This window comes from Melopsittacus undulatus, chromosome Z, assembly GCF_012275295.1.
Source record: "Melopsittacus undulatus isolate bMelUnd1 chromosome Z, bMelUnd1.mat.Z, whole genome shotgun sequence".
Taxonomy (NCBI): Eukaryota; Metazoa; Chordata; class Aves; order Psittaciformes; family Psittaculidae; genus Melopsittacus; species Melopsittacus undulatus.
In genome coordinates, this window is record NC_047557.1 from 72,769,736 (window position 1) to 72,781,814 (window position 12,079).

The 12,079-nt window shown below is 41.9% G+C and overlaps 1 long non-coding RNA gene across 7 annotated transcripts; it reads right to left on the reverse strand.

The window, feature by feature from the left end:
* Window positions 1–5,623: 5,623 nt before the first annotated feature.
* Window positions 5,624–11,616, reverse strand: LOC117437916 (uncharacterized). Of its 7 annotated transcripts, none has more exons than XR_004550536.1 (4): window positions 11,576–11,616; window positions 10,216–10,407; window positions 7,923–7,998; window positions 5,624–7,194 (listed from the first exon to the last, which is right to left on the reverse strand). It is a non-coding gene; the product is annotated as an uncharacterized lncRNA (long non-coding RNA). The 7 variants fall into 7 exon arrangements; XR_004550540.1 differs by lacking the exon at window positions 10,216–10,407 and having other exon boundaries at window positions 5,624–6,841; window positions 7,108–7,194; window positions 11,576–11,606; XR_004550537.1 differs by lacking the exon at window positions 10,216–10,407 and having other exon boundaries at window positions 5,624–6,841; window positions 11,576–11,606.
* Window positions 11,617–12,079: the final 463 nt, after the last annotated feature.

Genomic DNA, 12,079 nt, shown 5'->3' on the forward strand with positions numbered 1-12,079 from the left:
TCTTCTCTGTTCAAAACCTCCTCTCCTCTTTGTTACCCAAAACAGGGCCCTGTCATATTCAAGGGTTTGGTACCCCTTATGATCTAGTACAGAACTGTCACTTGCCATCAGCATTGTGTATTGAATTACTTGCTCAGTAGCTGTATCTGTTGCCTTCCTGAAGAGAGTAAACCCTGCACACCTATCCCAGGTTATCTACATCTATGATTTCCCACTTTCTCTAAATATAGGATGACAAATAGGTATATTAAGAGAAAGGGCTTGCCCAACTCAGCTGTAAGAAATAAGAAAGCACTTCAGTCCTGACTCCCAGCCCCTCTCTTTGCTGCTTGCAGCCAGGGCGCTCACTCAAAGCACTCTGTGCAAAGAGAGCGCAGGGTTCCATAAGCACACATTAAATATTTCAGATCACCTCCTTTTTGATTCATAACATACAGATTTATCCAGTGTTCTTTAAAATTTTGTTTTCCCATCAGTGTTCTAAAAAAATTCAGAAATTTTCACCTGCCTACAGATTTGTCACTCTGTTCCTTATTTTTCAGTTCATCCAGAGCTTTTACTTTTCAAGCCTGTTTGCAATCAGGACCACTTCACTGTCCCATTTCCACTTTAGTGTAATATCCACATCATTATTAAAATCACATACTTATTCCTGAGAAACTCTACCATTTATTCCTGGAAAAGGAACAATCAGCACAAGAGTATTGTTAGCTCCCCTATATTTTCAGTCATTGTGGATTTATGATTTACCATGACCTCTTTAGAGTCTGGTGCACTGTTTGCTTCACAGCATGGTCTGCCAGAAGTCAGCAAAAGGAAATATGGGTCAAAGTTTGGAAAAGCAGAACTTTTCAATGGATTTTACCTCTAAATCAAAATAAACTGGTTTTGCAGAACACTGAATTAATTAAGAACACTTACTTCTTTAAGTATAATCTCATTCTTATCTCCTTTCCCTGCAACAAGTTTATTTGATTTACCTTTTTGTTTCCTAAGAAATAACATTTATATGGAGATTAGTGGATCTGAAAAGGTGTTGGATGCAGGTACCAAACGAACTGAATCAAGTTATGCTACTAAAATACAGATCAAGATTGGTCCCTGGCTGATTGAGTTTGTCTGCACTACAGTCATTAAAATGGAGTAATCAGAACACTTTCCATCCATGCACACGAAATGTCCCATGTTTTAGGGGAGGTTTCTCCCACAGGCTAACATACCTGATATAATTCTGTTTTCTATGGAAAAGCTTTTCACTAATTTCACCCAAGCCTCTCTGGGTGTACTGTCAGGCTTGAAATTTCTCCCAGCATGTCCATGTGACAAGACTGCAGCTGCAAATCTAAAAGATGAGTACTCAAAGGAGAAATAAGAATGACTGTAGGCAAGAGAACCCCAGATAATGCTGTCTGGAGGTTTTATGTCCAGAAGGTGGTAAAGATGTGTTCTCCAGCATCAGCTAAAGCATCATCTCTTAGTACTGTAATGTTTTCCAGCCTCTCACAAGTGAAATTCACGCAAGTGTTGGGAACACAAGTTTTCTGACAGCACAGCATCTTGCCTAGACTGTGAATGGTCACAGGAGTCATATTTTAAAACTGATGATGCCTGTCCCCTCTGAAGGTTGGCTATAGTTTCTTACTGAGACACACTTACTCACTGCAGACAAACCCTGGTCTCCCACAGGCATGCCCTGACCTGAAAGCTACACCCATGACGTCTATCCCAGTTTGGCGCCATGAAGCTGTAATTGTCCCTGTTATCCCTTCTCCACACCAACTTCACTGAAGTCAGAGACAGCACCTAGAGCAGCAACAAAAATTTCCACTCCACACTTCACAGGAACAAACCTTGATGAAGGCATGGACAAAGTAGGGATGTCAAAGAAAGATGCAAACTTAGATAAAATTTTCTTGAAGAAAACTAAAGGAAAATTGAGAAAATAATCAAAATAATATGACCAAATGCAACAGCTGGAACTTTATCCTTCACTGGGCAATGTGCACAACATGTAACCCAGGATGCACAGGAAACACCCTACCACATCAGGGCCACCATCTCCCAAAGCAAAACACAGTCATGACATCTTAGCACACCTTTAAGTCCTCCAGAAGTCTTACTGAGTTCAATAATAGCTGTTGGCAGTGCCATCTTTCGAGGGATAAGCTGATGATGATAAGCACAAGTCTTCCCCTGTATGTGATCTTTGGCACAAGAATAAGCACAAGCACATCATGTCAGTCACATAGCTCAAAGTGGGAGCGGGAAAGAAGGTTAACTAACCCCTTAATTTATTTCTGCAGTTTCCCAGTTAAATTTCAAGTTCTCTGGATCTTTTCCATTTAAAATAATGGTTTTGATTCCAACAGTCAGTCTCAGTGAGGAACACATGAGTTTTCAGTCACTCTCTGTAAAACAAAAAAAAACTATAAAACTTTTAAAGTAATTTGAAAAGAAATTATTGGGAGAACTAGATCTGTGCTGCTACTTTTCACACTGCCTCCTCAAACCAACAAGCTAGCCTAGAGACGTGTGTTTCATCTCATTATTATTCAAAGGATTTCAAATCAAATTAAGCTATCAGAAATTAGAGTGGGCTCCCCATATTAAAATTATCAGTCAGGTGTTAAATTTTAGTGCTTAATTGCATTGTATAATCATTTCAGGTGGCCTAACTGATGCAATATGAAGTCATAGAAGTGGTGAAATGCCAAGAATAATATATTAACTGAGAGTAGGTTCTAGGCTCTGAATACAAAATAGATGTAAACAATCCTTTGATGGAGAGGTTTCCACAGGTCAAACAGTAATTTGGATTACGTATTTTTTTCAACAGATACATATGCAAATTCCTTCAAATCCTACCAGTTCCATGTCTGCTTTAAGCCAACACATTTGATGTCTTGTCTGATTTTCTCTGGTGTGCTTTTCCACTGATTTATGTATATACCACTTCTTCTCAGTTCTTCACAGTGGCAGTTCAACAAATCCAGCAGCCCCTAGTAATAATGAGATGATCTGGCTACATAAGTCCAGCAGGCAGTAAAGGGAAAACAAATACCTACTTTCTTCTTATTCCTAAATATATAGCTTTTCTAGAAGCTTTTCTACACCACTTGTTCTCTGAATTTACTGTTGATTTCATAAATACACACATATCCATTTTATTTATCCAAGAGAGCAGGTGTACAGTTGTATCAACTTTATATAAAGATTCAAAAATACAGTTGGTCATTGTAGATGTCTATTTTCCCATTTCCAGCCTGATTTGTTTTCCACAGCTCTAACAGTGGCATTGCCCCAGTTATAAACAACTGCAAACGTCAGGAGTTACGTATGAAGAAACTTCCTGATGTGGTACTCTAATGATACCAGAATGATCAAGGTGTAGTCTAAAATTATTTAGGATGATGAGATAATTATATTCTGGAAAGACCCAGAGTGACTGTTGAGTTCTTATTATAAAACTATCCAGAGGCAAATGCAAAATATCTTTCTTGATAAACACCCACAGCATCCAGGGAGAGCATGCAGAGGCCACCTTTTTTGCAAACTAAAAGTAATTGCAACTGCAGAGCCATCCAGCTGCGGCAACAACAGACTGGGGAATTTCATAGTCTTCTTTTGCTGCTTGTGATATGACCTGGTTTGCCAAACAGGACCTAGATGGTGGCTTAGGGAAGACCTCTACTGACATTTAGGAAAGAGAGCAATGCTGTGGCCTTGTGTTTGTTAGAGTCCTGCAGTGGCCATGTTCTCTCCTGCTTTCAGGGCCTTTGTTTGTACATTCAAACCTCATTACAGAGAATTTCAATGCAATTCTGCCATGACCCATTTTCATCAGCCAGTTTCATTTCTATTTTCTCTCTCACAGAACTAATGCAGCTACTTAAATTACAAATCCAAGCTCATCTGTCTCTCTATCTGTCTGGATAATACGGGGAGGGCAGTAAGGTGGGCAAAGAAGAGAGAATCTGTCAGAGGTAAACCTAGGCAGAAAGCTGAATGTACAGACCACAGCAGAGAGGCCAAAATATCTCAGACCATGCTTCAAAGTCTCCTCATGGTCTCTCAATTTGGCCTTGAAATTCAGATCCTGAAGTGTGGCAGAGAAAATACTACCAATAATGGTGCAATTCATTCATTTTCACGCTCCTTTTTTTGTACAAGGATCTTGGAATCAAGCCATTTTCTGGGGCTATTTGTAGCCCTCTATCAGACTTCTATCAAAGTACATATGTGAGTGATCTCACACCACACCGTTAAGGTATTGAAAGCGTCTGCTAGACTGCCCCAACCTCTTCTGCCAATTCCTGTGTGTCCAGTCGTTTCTAATTAATGCATATGGTGACGTCTTTACTCCTGCTGCCCCATTCTTTCTCTGCTCTCTCTGTGAACCTCTCTCCTCTGTCTATTCACACCCCTAGACCTTAAAGGAGCAAGAGTATGCCTTCCTTTAACATCACTACAGTGCGTAATATCTTACAGAAATTACCAGGAATAAATCAATATTTAGTTAGCAGATAAAAAAATAGCAATGTTAGCTGAAAAGGCAGGACCACTCTGTTTGCTGTTGCGTGTTTGGAGAGCTACAAAAAATTCCATGTGGAGGTTAAAAAAGTACCCGTGCACAGCAGTGGCCAAGGTCCCATTCTTCACGAGTTAGTCTATTTCACAGGACTGGTAAACTCAAGTAGTGTGGAACAATGGCTGATGGAGTGTGGGCATGCGAATTATGAAGGGCTGAATAATCCCTGATTTTGACTTGCACAACCCAGGCTTGAAACTGAGTGACAGTGAACTGTTGTGGACTGGCTGCAAAGCAGTGGGCATCTTGTGCCCAATCCCAATGTCTTAGCATCAGAAAATGGCGTTTATGGAGAGTGCAGGCCACAATCCTAAGTCAGCAAGTGCCTACACGGAGCTTGACACGAACCAAGGATGAACAAAGCTGTGGGTAAAGAAGCAAAAGTAGCAGTGCAAGCAAGATGAGAAGAAACTGGGATGTGTTAAGACACAATAGTGAACTGTTAGCAAGTTTTGGAGACCAGAATCTCATACACTTAATGTAACCAAATTGTATCTTAGTTGCTGTGTGCTACACTGTACATGTATCCACTAATACAGCCAGCTCTTAATACAGCCAGTTACTGTGTACGTATCAAAGTATAATACACTGAGCCATTGTAAGCAGACGCAGAGACTAACATGGAAATTCTAGCTCAGCCAATAGCTATGTATAGATAGGCATGTGGACAGACTAATGTAGCCAATGGAAGAGTGTTTAGTAGCACGTGAGCTATCAATAACTGTATAAATATAGACGATTGTGATCAATAAAGGGGAACAAGACGTGTAACTCATATTGAGTCGTCCTCTTGATTCTGGGTTCCTCCGACAAAATAGCCTATAAGTAGCTGTCCCGGCTGAATCTTCGGCTTCTGCTTTCAGCAATGTTCAGCTTAGTTTGTCCTGGTACATCCCCTAAATTTCATGAGACACAAGAGTCCCTAAAGATGGAGCAGAAACACAAAGGGAATTCAGATCGTTTTATGCTGCTGGAGAATTGCATTAGAAGAAGCCCTAAACTAGCCATGGTTTGGACCTGTCATTTCACTCTGCCAAAAAAAAAACTAGCCAGCTGTAGCATAAAGGAGGTCATTTGAAGTAAAGACCTATGTCCCATTAGCAATCCAAACCATCACCTTCTTTTTAATTCTGAATGGGAAACTAGGTGAAATATACGATCAATCACTGGTTACGTTTCTTGCAGCTGTGGGACTTTTAATCAATAAAATAAAATTTCCCTAACAATCCTAATTAACATGGTTTACTGGCCAATTTGGCATTAGGCAATGTATAAAATTCTCCTGTTTGAACTTCAAGCAAAATATGACTCATTTCCATCCCACTAAACATAGAACACACTAGAAGTAGAAATACTGGAAATAAACTGGACATTTTAGTTTCTCAGCCTCTGTCCACGATGAGGTCTGGGCTCAAATGCGTTCAATCTACACGAGGAAGATGCAGAAGATGCAGGGAGTGGATGGGCTTGGTCCAGGTCATCTGCCATGTGAAGTGAATAGACCTACTATGGCTCTTGTCAGTCAGAGTGAGGGTGCTGAAGTGAGAAAAGACCCATAGAAAAAGCACAGTCGCTCCCACCTTGAGAACTAACAGCTTTGGCTCTACCTCTAGCTTACCATTTCTACCACCCCATCCTCCTGAAACAAACCATCATATCAGGTGACCCTAAAATGCCCAGCAACATCCCTAAGGCCAGCTGAACCAAAGAAAAAGAAAATATGTGGACACTTTAATTAGTGAGTATAATTACCACGCATACGTTTTTCACGCATCTGCAAATGTGTAAAAGGTCAAAAGAAAATCATAGAAAATCTGAGGGTTTGACTCATTGATAGAGGGGCATCCTGGAAAGGGCAGCAAGACCTGGAGAAAAAGGTGAGAAAGATTCCCACACGTTCCCATAGTAAGCTTGCACAGTTCTACAAGCCCACTTTAGTATCGCATAATAAACTTACTTTTTCCTAGGGGATTCAAGATGCTCTTGCATAGACCTGTCTGTCACAGACCTAAAACTCTGGCCAACTTATTAAGGCTTATGTATCCATTTGTTTATAACTTTTCTTACCTCTTGAATGTGTCTCTTGTGCTGAATAGGCCTTAAACGGGTATCCCTGTAAACCAGATATCCTTCTGCTCCACACATAAGAGTGCTGTGAGCTAAAAATGCTGTTATAACACTGTGAATCATTCAGATAATCCTGAAAAGCTTTGGAATCTTTTTTTCTCTGAAGGAAAAGCCTGACTGACAAACCTGTAACAAACATTTTGGTTTTCAGTTTATATATCTTAATCTATATACAGAAAAATCCTGTTTTCTGAATCAATCACACAGTCTTCTTTATTTGAGGGGAGACGGGAAGAGCAAGTTTGATTTCATGTGCAGATTTAATTTGTTGTTTATGTTACCAAGTGTTTTAGAACAGCATTTCATTTCCACAGTGAATCAGATAAAATAGGAAGAAAAAGATAAAACAGGAAAGGTATATATAAACGGGTAAAATTAACTGAGACATTTACCAAATGAAACAAATGTTTTGTGAATTGGCAAACCCATCTGCTGCTTTTCATGCTCGTGGATTTAATTACACAATGAAAGGCTGGATCCTGCATAGAAAATCAGGAAAAAAGCAGAACTGATTCACTAGAACTGCTGAAAAAGATGCAGTTTTCACAGTTGCGTAGAGCCAGCTGCAAAGTAGGTGCAGAAATGTGGTTGGGTAACATAAATATGCCTAATCCACAACCTGGAGCTTTGGTCAGCTCACATTATAAGATCCACCTTAAAACTGCAAGGTACTGCTAAATGATGCTTGTAACTTTTTAGATGTATATTGTTGTCCAAATCTTAGACTACAACTAGACCCAGCCACACCTAGGCTACTTCAGGAGTTTGGAAAGGAAGAGGATCTATTCTGAACCTCGTGACTCAAAGAGAGGATTTTCTTATTCCCTATATTTCTTCCATTAGACATAAACTGTTGTCCAAGTCTGAGACTAAGACTAGATCTAGCTGCACCTAGGCCAGACTAGTGTCAGGAGTTTCAAAAGCAAGGGAGTCCAGCCTGAACCACATGACTCAACATAAGGATCTCTATTGCCCTTTTCACCTCTGGTCTCTATAAAAATCCTTTCAGTTTGATTCTACCTCAATTTTCCTTTACATATTCTATTAGACATGAGCCATTGACCAAGTCTGAGACTAAGGCACACAGAGGCTCTGTCAGGGATTTAGCAAACAAGGAGGTCTGTTCTGAATCCCCTGACTCAACAGGAGTCTCCCTTATCCGTTGTGTCTTCAGCCTCTGTACCAATCCTCTTTAGCTCGATTTTACCTCAATTTTCCTTTGTACGCTTCATCCTTGCAGTATGTCAGAGTGAAACTTGTCATCAAATTCTGTGAAGTCATGCCTGTATAAATAGTATTAAAATTGCTCTTGTTAATACCTTTGATAGTCATTCTTTCAGCCATCCTAAATCACTTGTTTCGTGACACAAAGTCAGTGAAGAGGCATATTTTTTCTGACAGCTTATTTCCTAACTAAGGATTCAGTTTTCTGCTGCCCATAACACCAATATCTAGGATGCTGTTCTGCAGTGAGCAAGACCTACCATCCAAATGTTCATGTTTCTAAATGGCTCCAATCACTTATTTGCCACAAATCCCTGTGTGTCATAGCAAAGCAACTTTCTCTAATCCACTGTAAAGGCGGTTCTGATATTAAGATGGGTAGGTTGTGTAGGTTGCCCACAATTCACAGTTGTAGGTGGGTTAGCTCAAATGTTCCTGTAGGACCCCACTCTCCACTCACCAATTCCCAATCCTAATCTTGTACCCTTGATAAGAAGCAAAATTCTGCATTAACAAAGGTTGGAAATTCACTTGAAAATAAGAGGTACAATAGCATGGCACCTACTTGTGAGCATTTCCCCAGGATCACTGCTATGAAAACCCAAACTGCCAGAAAGATTCTGAAGACAAAGCTGGTTGCTAGAAACAGCTCTGTATTGATGCAGAGCTAGATTTTCTCTGCTTCTTTCATCTTAATTCATAATTTCATTACACCGAGTTACAAAAATTAAATACATACAATTACAATTTCAAAATGTATCCAGAAATAGGAAGGGGACAAGCCCACAATTAGGATAGTCCTTAATGCTGTCTCATAAACCCCATAGCAATTAAGTCGCCAAGTACTGTAATTTACATAAACAAACAAAAACAGGGGTGGGTGTAGAAATGTTTGCTTCAGAAACAAATGTCACAAGCAGCCCTAATATGAGACCATACAACAAGATACAGCATGGATAACACTGCTTAGTGATTCTGGCTGCTGCCTGCACAGACTCAGCTTCCTTCCAGATGGTTCAGAATTTGAGAAAGAGAGGCTGGAAAAGGATGGACTGTTTCTATGAGAGGTTACCATTCCAGGCACAACAGGTAAAATATGCCAAGAGCTACGAGAAAAATCTCTTCCATATCAGTGTCTGGCCCCAGGAAGAGAATCAAAGAAAAAAAAAAAACAGACTGAGAGAGCTGGTCCTTTTCAAGAGAAGACTCCTGAGAGGCCTTCAAGCAGCTTCCAGGGCCCACAAGATACAGGGGCTGACAAGAAATCTGGAGGACTTTTGACAAGGGCCTTTAGGGGCAGGACAAGGAGGAATGGCTCTACCAGGGCAGAGGGGAGACTGGGATGAGCTCTTAGGCAGTTCTTCCCTGTGAGGGTGGTGAGGCCCTGGCACAGGTTGCCCAGAGAAGCTGTGGCTGCCCCATCCCTGGCAGTGCTCAAGGCCAGGCTGGACAGGGCTTGGAGCAACCTGGTCTAGTGGAAGGTGTCCCTGCCAGTGGCAAGCGGTTGGAACTGGATGAGCTTTAAGGTCCCTTCCAGCCCAAGCCAGTCTGAGATTCTATGAAGATGCAAAATGGAAAAATCACCTCTACATTTCAAGTGACCCTGTGACCACACCTGTGAAACTGCAGCAGAAATGTTAAAGATCCCAGAATTTACACATTTTGCTAGACAGCAGATCACTAAAATGAAAGGGTGCTCACAGAAGTCCTGCAAATGCCTGTCCTCCCCCCTGCTTACCACCATGGTAAAAGGTGTTTGGGGCCTCATAAGAGAGAAGCCTAAATCACTCTCTTAAAATCACCTTGAGGAATATCAACCTTTAACTTCACTGGGAAAGTCTACTCTCTGTCCTCACATCTCATCAGCTGCTCATTTAGCCAACCCAGGACATTGCTCAAGGCATAGCTCTCTCACAGCCTTTGGACTGTGCTGTCTAATTGGAATATGCAGGGGTCATTCCTGGCCCCAGTGGCCAAAGTTTTCCTATGAGGTAGCTTTTCAGGAGCTAGAGAGAATATGCCAGCCCTCCAGACTGCTTTCCAGCTAACTGCCTAAGAGGTAGGGGCTCTGGGGTTTCCAGCTTACTTCAGGGAGGCTGCTGGAAATGAGGAGAAACTTGCATCAGTGGTATATTTTTAGGTTGCAAGAGAAATGTGCCATTTCCCCCTTGCGTAAGAGTCAAAAATATGTGGAAATGTCACAATGGAAACTTCTCACTAGAAAGAAATCCCTGTTTCAACCAGCTCACCCCTGAAATTCATCAGCATTCTGGTACCTTTGGGGCCACTACAGACAAAACAGGCAGAGCTCATCTTTCCCATCTGTGCATGCAAATGACAAAAGCCAAGGCTGGAGAGAGAAATTATGAAGTGGTTCCACCTCCTCTATGTTCAAACTCCTCCCATTAAGGCTTTAGCAGATCACATAAGGAGCACAAAATCATCAACCACGTGGAAGACTTTCACTACTGAAAAAGTGTGAATATTGGCATTTAAGAATAGTAAATGGCCTTTAGAAGAATTAAATTCCCTGACAATTTCACAGCTTCAAAATTGGAACAAAATTAGTTCTGCAAATGGCACACAAGCAATTTAAAAAATATTTTCCAACTGTTTCCCTCACAGAACAGTAAACATGTTATATTAAAAATAATATCATGCAATTAAAGGCTGGAAACACTGGCCCATGTCATGCTTGCCCAGAGGGTCAAAATATCCCAGGCAAATGCTTTAGTTATTTCTAAATCCTGTATAATCTCTCAAAAGTTTTCAAAAACATGACTTGTAAATTTGAAAATGCACTAGGAAGATGTGCCTGACCAGCTTCCTTATTCTGCTGGTGCCACCTATTTCCTACCAGAATCGCCCACAACTGCAAAGCAGCCCGTCTGAGCAGAGAGCAAAGGACTGTGGTACTGAGCACTGTCACTTTTCACAAATATCAGTCCTGCTGCTTCAGTCTAGGATAAAAAGGGCTTCTATTTTAAATGACAGACAGTCCTTTAAGGTAACGTCAAGAAAATACCAAGCCATTTTGCCAAGACAATTTCAGTGTCTTTTCTGTGGTTAATTCTGCTGGTACACTTTTCAGAGAGGTTGGAGGTGTACAGGCAGTGAGTCTAGAATTTCTGCTTGCATCCACAGCCAGAAACGTCTATGGATCATGCGTGCTAATAGACACCTCCGGAGATCATTACAGAATTATAGACTAGTTTAGGTTGGAAAGGACCTTAAGATTATCTAGTTCCAAACCCTCTGCCATGGACAGGGAGACCACACACTAAATCATGTCACCCAAGACTCCATTCAATCTGTCCTTGAATACTGCCAAGTGTCGTGGTTTAAATCAAGTCCCCCAACTCCCGGAGAGTTAGGAAGGAGAATCCAAAGAATGTAGCCCCCACGGATTGAGATAAAAACGGTTTAAACTAAATCTGCACAGTTCCCCTTTTGTTTCCCTTCACCCCCCCCCCCCGCCTTCCCACTCCCGGAGGGATGGGAAGGAGAGCCGGAGGGATACAACTCCCACGGATCGAGGTAAAATCAGTCCAGCAATCAAGGTATAACAGAAATAACTACCGGTACCAATAACAAAGCAATGTTAGAGGGGACAAACAGGGAGAGAGAATACGATACCACCCGCCGCCACGAGGCCAGCAGCCGGAAGCCCCAGAGAGAGCTTCCCGTTGCCTCCCCGAGCCCAGCCCGGCGTGTTAACTCCTTCCCTCCCGGCCAGCTTCCAGTCCCCTCCCCGAGCAGGACGTGCTGTGGTATGGAATACCTCCCCGACTAGCCCAGACCAGGCGCCCTATCTCTCCCTCCTCCCTGGCAGAGCATGAGCTACTGCTGAACCCATGACACCAGGGATGGAGCATCCACAGCTCGCTTGGACAACCTATTCCCGTGCCTCACCACCCCCACAGTAAAGAACTTCTTCCTTAAATCTAGCTAGAATTTCCTCTCTTTAACTTTAAACCCATTCCCCCTTGTCCTGTCGCTACAGTCCCTAAGGAAGAAACCCTCTCCAGCATCCTTGTAGGCACCCTTCTGATACTGGAAGGCTGCTATGAGGGCTCCCTGCAGCCTTCTCTTCTCCAGGCTGAACAGCCCCAACTTTCTCAGCCTGTCTTCATAAACAGG